The sequence below is a fragment of the Pteropus medius genome, unplaced genomic scaffold, assembly GCF_902729225.1.
Source record: "Pteropus medius unplaced genomic scaffold, Ma_sr-lr_union100, whole genome shotgun sequence".
Classification (NCBI taxonomy): Eukaryota; Metazoa; Chordata; class Mammalia; order Chiroptera; family Pteropodidae; genus Pteropus; species Pteropus medius.
Window position 1 is genome coordinate 512,551 of NW_024346819.1, and position 8,474 is coordinate 521,024.

General features: G+C 55.9%; 1 pseudogene; it reads right to left on the minus strand.

The window, feature by feature from the left end:
* Window positions 1-7,441: 7,441 nt before the first annotated feature.
* Window positions 7,442-7,560, minus strand: LOC120613990 (uncharacterized; annotated as a pseudogene).
* Window positions 7,561-8,474: the final 914 nt, after the last annotated feature.

Genomic DNA, 8,474 nt, shown 5'->3' on the forward strand with positions numbered 1-8,474 from the left:
CCCGTCGTTAGGGGTCACAAGACTGTAATAAAGAGATGAGCAGAAATAAATAAAAATTTAAAAAACGATAGACAAGAAAAACAAAGCCGAAAATCGATTTTTTGAAAAGACTAATAAAATGGATAAACCCTTCTCTCGAGGAATTAAAGAAAAAGAGAGGAGAGACACGTGGCTACGTCGGGGTTGACGGGGGACGGCTCCGAGGACGCAGCAGATAAACGGGGCTCGCGAACAACTTCATTCAACACGGTCCTGAAATGGACACTTTCTTGGGGCAAAATGTATTGAAATTGCCATAAGATAAAATGAAAACCGGGCTAGCTCGCTGCGTGTGTCGATTTGAATTCATCACCCAAAACCTTCCCACCAGGGAAACTCCAGGCCCAAGTGTTTTCGCAGGTGAAGGCCAGTGAATGCCAGGAGACGCTGCCAGTGTCGCGGGCTGAGGCCAGCGTCACCAAACTCCAACAAAGCCATTTCAGGAGAAAAAAAGAGAGAGGGACCATGATTTTTTACAAACGTAGATGCATGTCTTTAATTATATATTAGCAAAATTAATGTAAGCAATTATATATTAACAAATTCTATTAATTATATATTAGCAAAGCCTATTAATTATATATTAGCAAATGAGCAATAGTCAGAGATACACGTACATCAGAATTCTATATACGCGCTTACGTCGTGGCCGCGCGGGGTTTATTCCAGGAGTGAAAGGTCGGGTTCTATTAGAAACCCGGGCGACGTAATTCACTTTGTTTACTCCGATGAGGGAGACACTGCGATCGTCTCCACAGTGGCGGAGAAAGCTCCACTCCCGCTCAGGAGCAAAGGAAAAACGCTGGGCAGACGAAAAATCGGGAGAAATCTGATCAAGGAAATCTACTAAAAGCCTAAGGATAACAAACGTCATTCTTAATAGTGAAATATCGGACACTCTCCCCCCTGAGGCTGAAAACGCTGTTATCCATCATCGTGCTGGCTGTTCCGGCCGGGGCAGGAGACGAGGGAAAGACATAAAAGCCGTGCCGTTTAGAAAGAAAGACGTAAAATGCTATTTAATCACAGATAACGCGATTTCGTAGATAGAAAATCACGAAGAATCTAAGAAACAATTAATAAAACTGATCGGTGAGTATTATAAGATGCAGAATTCAATGACAAGATACAAAAATTCGTTTATTGCCCCAAATTTTCAATATGCAATGAGAAAATGACATTAAAATAACAATTCCATGAATAATGACAAAATATTTACATAGGTTAGGCGTGTGCTGAAGGCTATATAAGACCTCTAATTGTAATCTAACTAAAAAAGTGCTTTTTTTATTAACAAACACCTTTTCGAGAACGTGAAGAAAACCCGAACAAATGGGAAGATAGGACACGATCACAGACCGAAAGGCCCGATATTGTTAAGAGGTCGATTCTCCCCAAACGGAACGACAGATTCAGTGAAAACCCCAGACGGATTTCCGTAGACATTGTCGAATCGATCTTAGAATTTATTTGGAATCGCAAAGGACCGAAAATAGCAATAGCAACTTTGAAAGAGAACAATGGGACAATAGCACAATCTGACTTCAGAACTGACTGTAAAGCTGCAGGAATTAAGACAGTGCGTTTTGGTGTAGAAGTAGACAAATTTTTCAACGGGATGAAAATAGAGTCACGAAATAGACTCCTATTTACACGATCGATTGATCTTTAAATAACGCACCCCAGCAATTCCACGGGGAAGGAAAGCATCATCGACGCGTGATGCTGAGTCGCCTGCATAGGCACGTGGGGAGAAGCCAGCTCCTGTCCCGGGCGGTGCCACGCCGGAGGCGACGTGCAGTTGGGGCGCACGTGTCGCGCCGACAGCCAGGGGCACAGAGCTCCTAGGAGCCACATAGAAGGGCTTCGTGACCCCGGAGAGGCAAACCTTCCCTCGACAGAAAACAAAAAACAACGCCCCTGAAAGAAAGAAAAAAAGAAAGTTAGATTTTGACTTCGGCAAACATAATAACTTCTGGTCTTCAAAACGTATAATTAAGGGACCGAAAAGGTGAGAGTTGCCCTGGGAGAAAATCTTCGCAATTCGGGTACCCGCCGAAGGACCTGTACCCGGAGCCCAGGAAGAAGCCCTGCTGATCCCTGATAAAAAGACAAAGCGCGGCAAAACGGGCAAAACCCTTTGGCAGGCCCGTCAGCAAACACCAAACGCGAGTGTCCGAGGACAGGAGGGCGCTCGACACCATTCAGGACCCTTGGGCGAGGACGACGGCCCCACGTCGCACCCACAAGAGCGATGAAGAGACGGTGAACGCCAAGCGCTGTTGATGACAGAGACCAGAAGCCTGTGCCCTGCAGCGGGGTGGGCTGGCGGCCACTCAGGCGCAAGTCACCGCGGACCCCTGACCCCTGACTCGGCCGGTCCCCACCAGACACGGGTCCCCACCCCCGGGAAGTGAAAACACACGTCCGCAGGCAGACGCACGACACCGTGGAGCAGCCTTGTCCGTAACGGCTGGCCCTGGAAGCGGCCCAGGTGTCCATCAGCAGAGAGCGGACGACATTGCTGAGCCGCACGCTCAGCGGACGCCACGCGGCAGGAGAGGGGGTCGGCGAGGGGCGCGGGCAGCCACACGGGTGAGCCCTGGAGTCGTCACGAGGATTCGAGGGGCCAGACGCGGGCTGCGTGTCGTGTCCTTCCGTTTACTTCAAGTTCAAGAACGGACGGAACGAGCCCACGACGACTGAGCCCAGACGGTGGGTGCCTAGGGATCGGGGACGTGCTGGAGGGGTGATGGCGGTGCTTCACATCCCGATTAGGGTGACGACCACGCCGGTATATAGATTCAGGGATCAGAGCTCAGCGCAGCCACCACTGGGACCTCCCCTCCCCGGGCCCCAGGAATGGCTGGTCTGCTCTTCCTGCAGGCGGGCCTGGCCCCTCTCCACGGGGCTGCACCCCGCAGGTCGGCAGCTGGCAGACCCGAGGCTTGGGATCGGGCCGAGACCCCCTAGACCCCACCTGCTCGTGGGTAACTCGCACCCTCTCTCATGGGCCCCTCAGCCCTCCCAACCGCTCTTGCCTCTGCTTCCCACCCCACCCAGCACCCCCGCCTGCTCTCGTGCTTCAGCCCGCCCTGATCTGCCCAGAGCCCCCCACGACCCAGGTCTCTGGGTCCTCCCACAAGCCGTCCCTCCCTCTCCCTCTCCAAGGCCCGAGCCTCTAAGAGAAGAAGCTGCCCTGCAGGGCACCCCAGCCCTGGCTCCCCCCACCCCCACCTCACCGCCCTGCCACACCCGACCCGTGTGGCTGTGTCCCGAGTGGTCTGTGTACCTTGGGCCTGACCTGCACTCCCGCAGGGCCGGCGGCCTGGCTCAGCGTGACTCCATTTGCTAAAGGATGCTGCTCCAGAACCAGGGTGCCTGAGCCGGGGGCTGCAGCTCAAGGACAGGGGACAGATTGGTCCCAGCGCTTCAATGGGGGGTCAAGGTGGCCGCAGGGGCAGGAGCCAGTCTGGCCCGCATTCTCGAGGGCCAGGGGAAGAGCCGGCACTGGTCAGGCGTTGCCCAGAGAGCACTGTGTGGTGATGAGCCAGGTCCCCCGGACACTGGCTCTGCAGTCGGGGTCCTTGGTGGCCATGAGCCTGCAGCACATCTCACTGTGCTCCTCAGCACGGGGGGTCCCCCTGAGCCTGTTGGAGCTGAGAAAGCCTGCATGCCTGGCCTGCCGCAGTGCTGACCGCTGGGGCGGGGAGTGGGGAGGAAGCGCCACCCCCTCGTCCTCAGCCAGCTGACAGTCTGGGAGGCAGGAGGGAGAATGACCCCGAAACAAAGGAGCCGCCTCCTTCAGAAGGAGCCGGGAAGGCGAGGGGCCGGCTCCCTCCCCGGCTGTGCACCTGCCTCCCCCCACGTGGCAGGAAACGTGCTCATAAAATATTGATTGGTTTGCACAAGCCTTGGGTAGTCACGGGGAAGGAATGGGGAGACTTTTGCATGTAAATTAGATTCGTTCGGCACGTCCTTAACCCTGTCCTGCCGGGCACCTCGGACACCTCTTTGAGTTCTCCAGGACGCGGGCAGGAGGCCGGGGTGGCCTCAGGGCAGCCAGGGACGCGGGAGCTGGCCGTGTCCGGCATCACTTCTCAGGGAGGGCCATGTCGCCTCTCTGCTCACCGGGCCGCGGGCCACTCTTCCGGATCCAGGGACAGAGTTGCGTCAGCCCCTCACCGCGGCCCGGGCTCGGTCTCAGCAGCAGACGCAGACTCTGGAAGCTTCCAGCCAGGCCTTGGCACCGCGTCATCTGGGAAGCAGCTTGGCTCTGAGGCTGGCAGAGCTTCCGTCCTGACTTTTAAATGTCATAACCCGCTTGCTAATCCCGCCGGGAGCAGCGGAGGCGTCTGCAGATCCGATCCGGCACCCAGGCCGGAGAGGAGCAGCACCTGCCGGCCTCGGCTTCCACACGCGCCGTGAGAGCATCACTGCGCCTGCCCCGCGAAACTGCGGACGGACTCAAACGGTCGCGTGTGCCCAGCCCCCGCCGCTGGCCAGGAAATCGCACAGCTGGAGGGGCGAACAAACGACTGAGTGGGTAAGTGAAGAAACGAGGGTCGCTGTGGGACCTTAGCTACCCCGCACGGCCTGACGTCAGGAGCCCTTGGGCTCGGGATGCCTGCGGCCTTCGGGGGTGCTCCAGCCACCCTGGGGCCCAGACCCCCTGCAGGTCCGGCCCCCTCTCCAGCCCCCAGCTCCCTCCAGTGCTCCTGGCCCTGTGCTCCGCTCCGCCATGCTCCCCCACAGTCCTGACCTCACACAGGCCTGCGTGTCACTAGACACCCCGCCATTCTCGGGCCCCCCTGACCCAGGTCCTCAGGACCCTCTGCCCCTCCAACCCTTCTAATGACCATCTGATGCCAGGCTGCTTCCAGGGACTGTGTCCCAACCCACCAGCAACCTGGGAAGTAGGCAGCGCCCTGGCTTAAAGTCCAGCTCCGCGTTGGCTAGCCACCACTGTGCAGTGCTTAGGGTCCTAGGCAGTCACAGCTGTGGAGCTTGACAGCTTCTTCCCAGCTATCTGTGCATCCACCCCCACCCCCATCCATTTACCAACCTATTCGTCCGTCCGCACCCACCCAAATCGTTCAAATACCCGTCATCCATTGACATCCGTTCATTCAATCCGTCTAAATGTCAATCCCCCCATCCCCATCCACTTACACACATCCATCATCCATTTCGTCCACCCCACCTATCCATCCATCCATCCGTCGAATTTCATCCCACCCACCTATCCGTCCGTACCCATCCGTCCGTTCGTCCGTCCACCCATCTATCCGTTTGTTCGTCGTCCCGCCCCGTCGCACTTTTTACTTGCATAAAAGAATCCGACTTAAAGTACTTTACTTTACGTCCGTCCGTTTCCATTCATGCCCGTCCGTTTCGTCGTCCATTCAAATCCGTCCGTCCGTCCGTCGTCCGTCCGTCCCGTCCGTCGCCCCGTCTACGTCATTCAATCCGTTTCGTCGTCATTCCGTTTCGTCCGTTCATTCCGTCCCGTCATCCGTCAAACCGTCCGTCCGTCAACCATTCAAAATAAAATCCAAAATTATACTTTACATGCGTCCGTCATCTGTCACCCCGTCATAATCTGTCGTTTCATTCGTCCGTCGTCGCAAAATCTGTCGTCCGTCGACCATTCGGTCCGTCCATTCAAATTCAAATCCAAATCGCACCTTTGTCCGTCGTCGTCGTTTTGGCTTTTTGTCTGTCGATACCCAAATAAAACCGCATATATCCGTCTGACCGTCCGCGTTTCAAATTCCCAAAATGCGTCAGTCTAAGGTCGGGTCTAAAGATTCATTCAAATTAAAAACTTGGTCCGTCATTGAGAACAAATTCCGTTAAAATAAAATCCCCGTCACCATCCTTGTGTCCTTCCTTGCCCTTTGACTCGACTAAACTGGGCGTGAGAAACGACTTCTGTGCCTGAATAGCCCCAGGAAGCTTGGGTTTAACTGACTTTCGGGGTCCTTCAGTGGGTTTGTTTATTTGTTTATTTGTTTGCTTGTTTGTCTTGCTTTCTGGTGCTGGTGCGGTAACTAGCTGGAATCACTTCAGCAGCCACGGGCCTGGGTTTATTCCACACACGGGTGAGGAGGGGTGCGGAATCTGTCGGGGCACAGACACATTCCAGGACAGAAACGACATCGGACCCCACCCGCCTGCCCTGTTCCGTCATGCCCCGGGCAGCTCTCCCCGGCCAGCGGGGAGGGAGGCCCGGTTCTCTGTGTCCCGACAGCAAGACAGACACCTTTGTTCTCCTGTGTCTGGGCTCCGAGAGCTGCGGCTGAAGCGTGAGGTCTCCCTCTCATGTCCCCACCCTGTCCCCACCGCGCCCTGCCCGAGTGTACACCACACGTGCTCTGTCACGGTGCTGCCTGGGGCACGGGGCCCCCACCAAGGGGCTCCGAAGGTGAGGTGGGACATGGTTCCGAGCAGAATGAAACACACACAAGTGCACGCACGCACACGCGTGCACACACACTCCCACGGACAGGTGCACGTGGACACAGGCACACACACACCCCGGCTCTGGCCGTGTTTAAGCCAGGCCAGCACCCTTCCTTCTGGGGGCAAAGCTTTGGAGATCTTGGATGGGGGCTCTGGGGTTCGGCCCCTCCTTTGTGTGTGTCCTTTATGAGTGACCTTGGCCAAGCCTGTCACCCTGGATTCCACTTTTCCCAGGAGCTAGACCAAGGAGTTGGACCCAGGAATGTCCCCTGCCCTGTGAGTCTCACTCACTGGGTCCTGCGATGGCAGCTCACCTGGGCCTTCAGCATTAAGGCACACGGGTAGCTGGTGAGGGGTAACTGTCACTTCAAGAAGCAGTCAGACGACAAAGTGAGGTCTGGAACAGTGTGAATGGCCCCCTAGGAGCAGGACCTGGTGAAGCTCCGGGGGGAAAGGGCCACCTTCTCTGTGCTCCCTGAGCCCACCCCAGCCAGCCCCTGGGACGCAGTGGTGAGGGGCACAGACCCCCCCCCCGCAGGGGGCCCCAAACACAATGGGCCCCGTCTCATCATTCCTCCTAGCTTCAGTCGTCCTGGGAAACTCCATCTACGTGGCCCGAACGTCTGTTTCCTGACGCATTCGTTTTAGACAGAAAGCCTCTCCCGTTGTGGCGAGGGACGGAGACGGTCCAAGCCCGACGCTGCTCTCCCGGGACCCCTGGCCACCCGGCTCTGCAGGTGCCACCGCCCCCTGCACTCGTGCCGAGAGCTCTGCATGTTTAGCTCTGTGCCCTAAGTGGGATTAAATCTCCCACGCTTTGCCTCTTTGCTGATTTTTTTTTTTTTTTAGCCAAGGCAACCCTTGGTTGACCTCACAGATTGCAAGGACCTTGTCAGTTTACAATCCCTTATTTTTAAAAATTTTTTAAAATTTTTTACGCCTACAGCACCTGGGCTTCCTAGGTGGTCTCCCATCCAAGGACTAACCAGGCCCGACCCTGCTTAGCTTCCGAGATCAGATGGGATCGGGCACGTTCAGGGTGGCATATCTCTTTGCCGATTTTTTAAAACTGAAAACCACTAAGTAGCATTTGGGTACGATGTAGGATCACACAGACTCCAGCTCTGACAGGAACAGGGAGCGGACTTTCCCTCCCCGCCGAAGACAATAGCTGTATAAAACAATGGCTGGCTGGCCTCGAAACTGGCAGGGCGTTTTCTGAGACAGTGACGTCAGACTCCACCCGCCCGCCTCAGGGAGGTGACTCCAGGAGGCCTGGAGGGGGTGTCTCGGCCCAGCGCAGAGCCCACAGCTCCTGGCGTCGAGGAGAGAGAACCAAGAACTCAAGGAGGACGAGGTATGTAGAATTTGCAGAGCAGAGGACCTGAGCGCAGAGAAAGCTCTGGAAGGGAGAGAGCGGAGCTGCATGCAGAGCTCGGAGGGCCGGGACCTACCTGGAGACACGGCGGGGACCTTCCCAGCAGACAGCGACTTACTTTATGAAGCTGCCGATCTGACATGGCGCCAGGTCGGACAAGCACAACAGCGAAGCTGAAGAGGGAGCCAGAGCCGGGACGAGGGGCGTCACGGGTGTGAACTTGGCCCAGGATGGAGGGGCGCTACCCGCCTCGGGGAGGGTGCGTGAGCCGGCGCGTGGCGCTGGCCCGGTGGAAAAAACACACGTCACGTCGTGGAGAGAAAAATGGCAGGTGGGTAAAAAAACCCGCACGTCAACATGCAAAACCTCCACAGATAACGTAGGGCTTTATACCGATATCACAAAACGTAAGCGGAAATTTGGTGCATCGGACACATTAAAATTTAAACTTCTGTTCGGCAAAACACGCCATCCATAAAGCAAGAAATACCAGCCTCGGTCTGGGAGGATGTATTTGCAACCCACGTAAGCCATGAGGTATTGCTACCCAGGTACATAAATAACGCCTGAAAATCAATAAGAAACAGGCGAG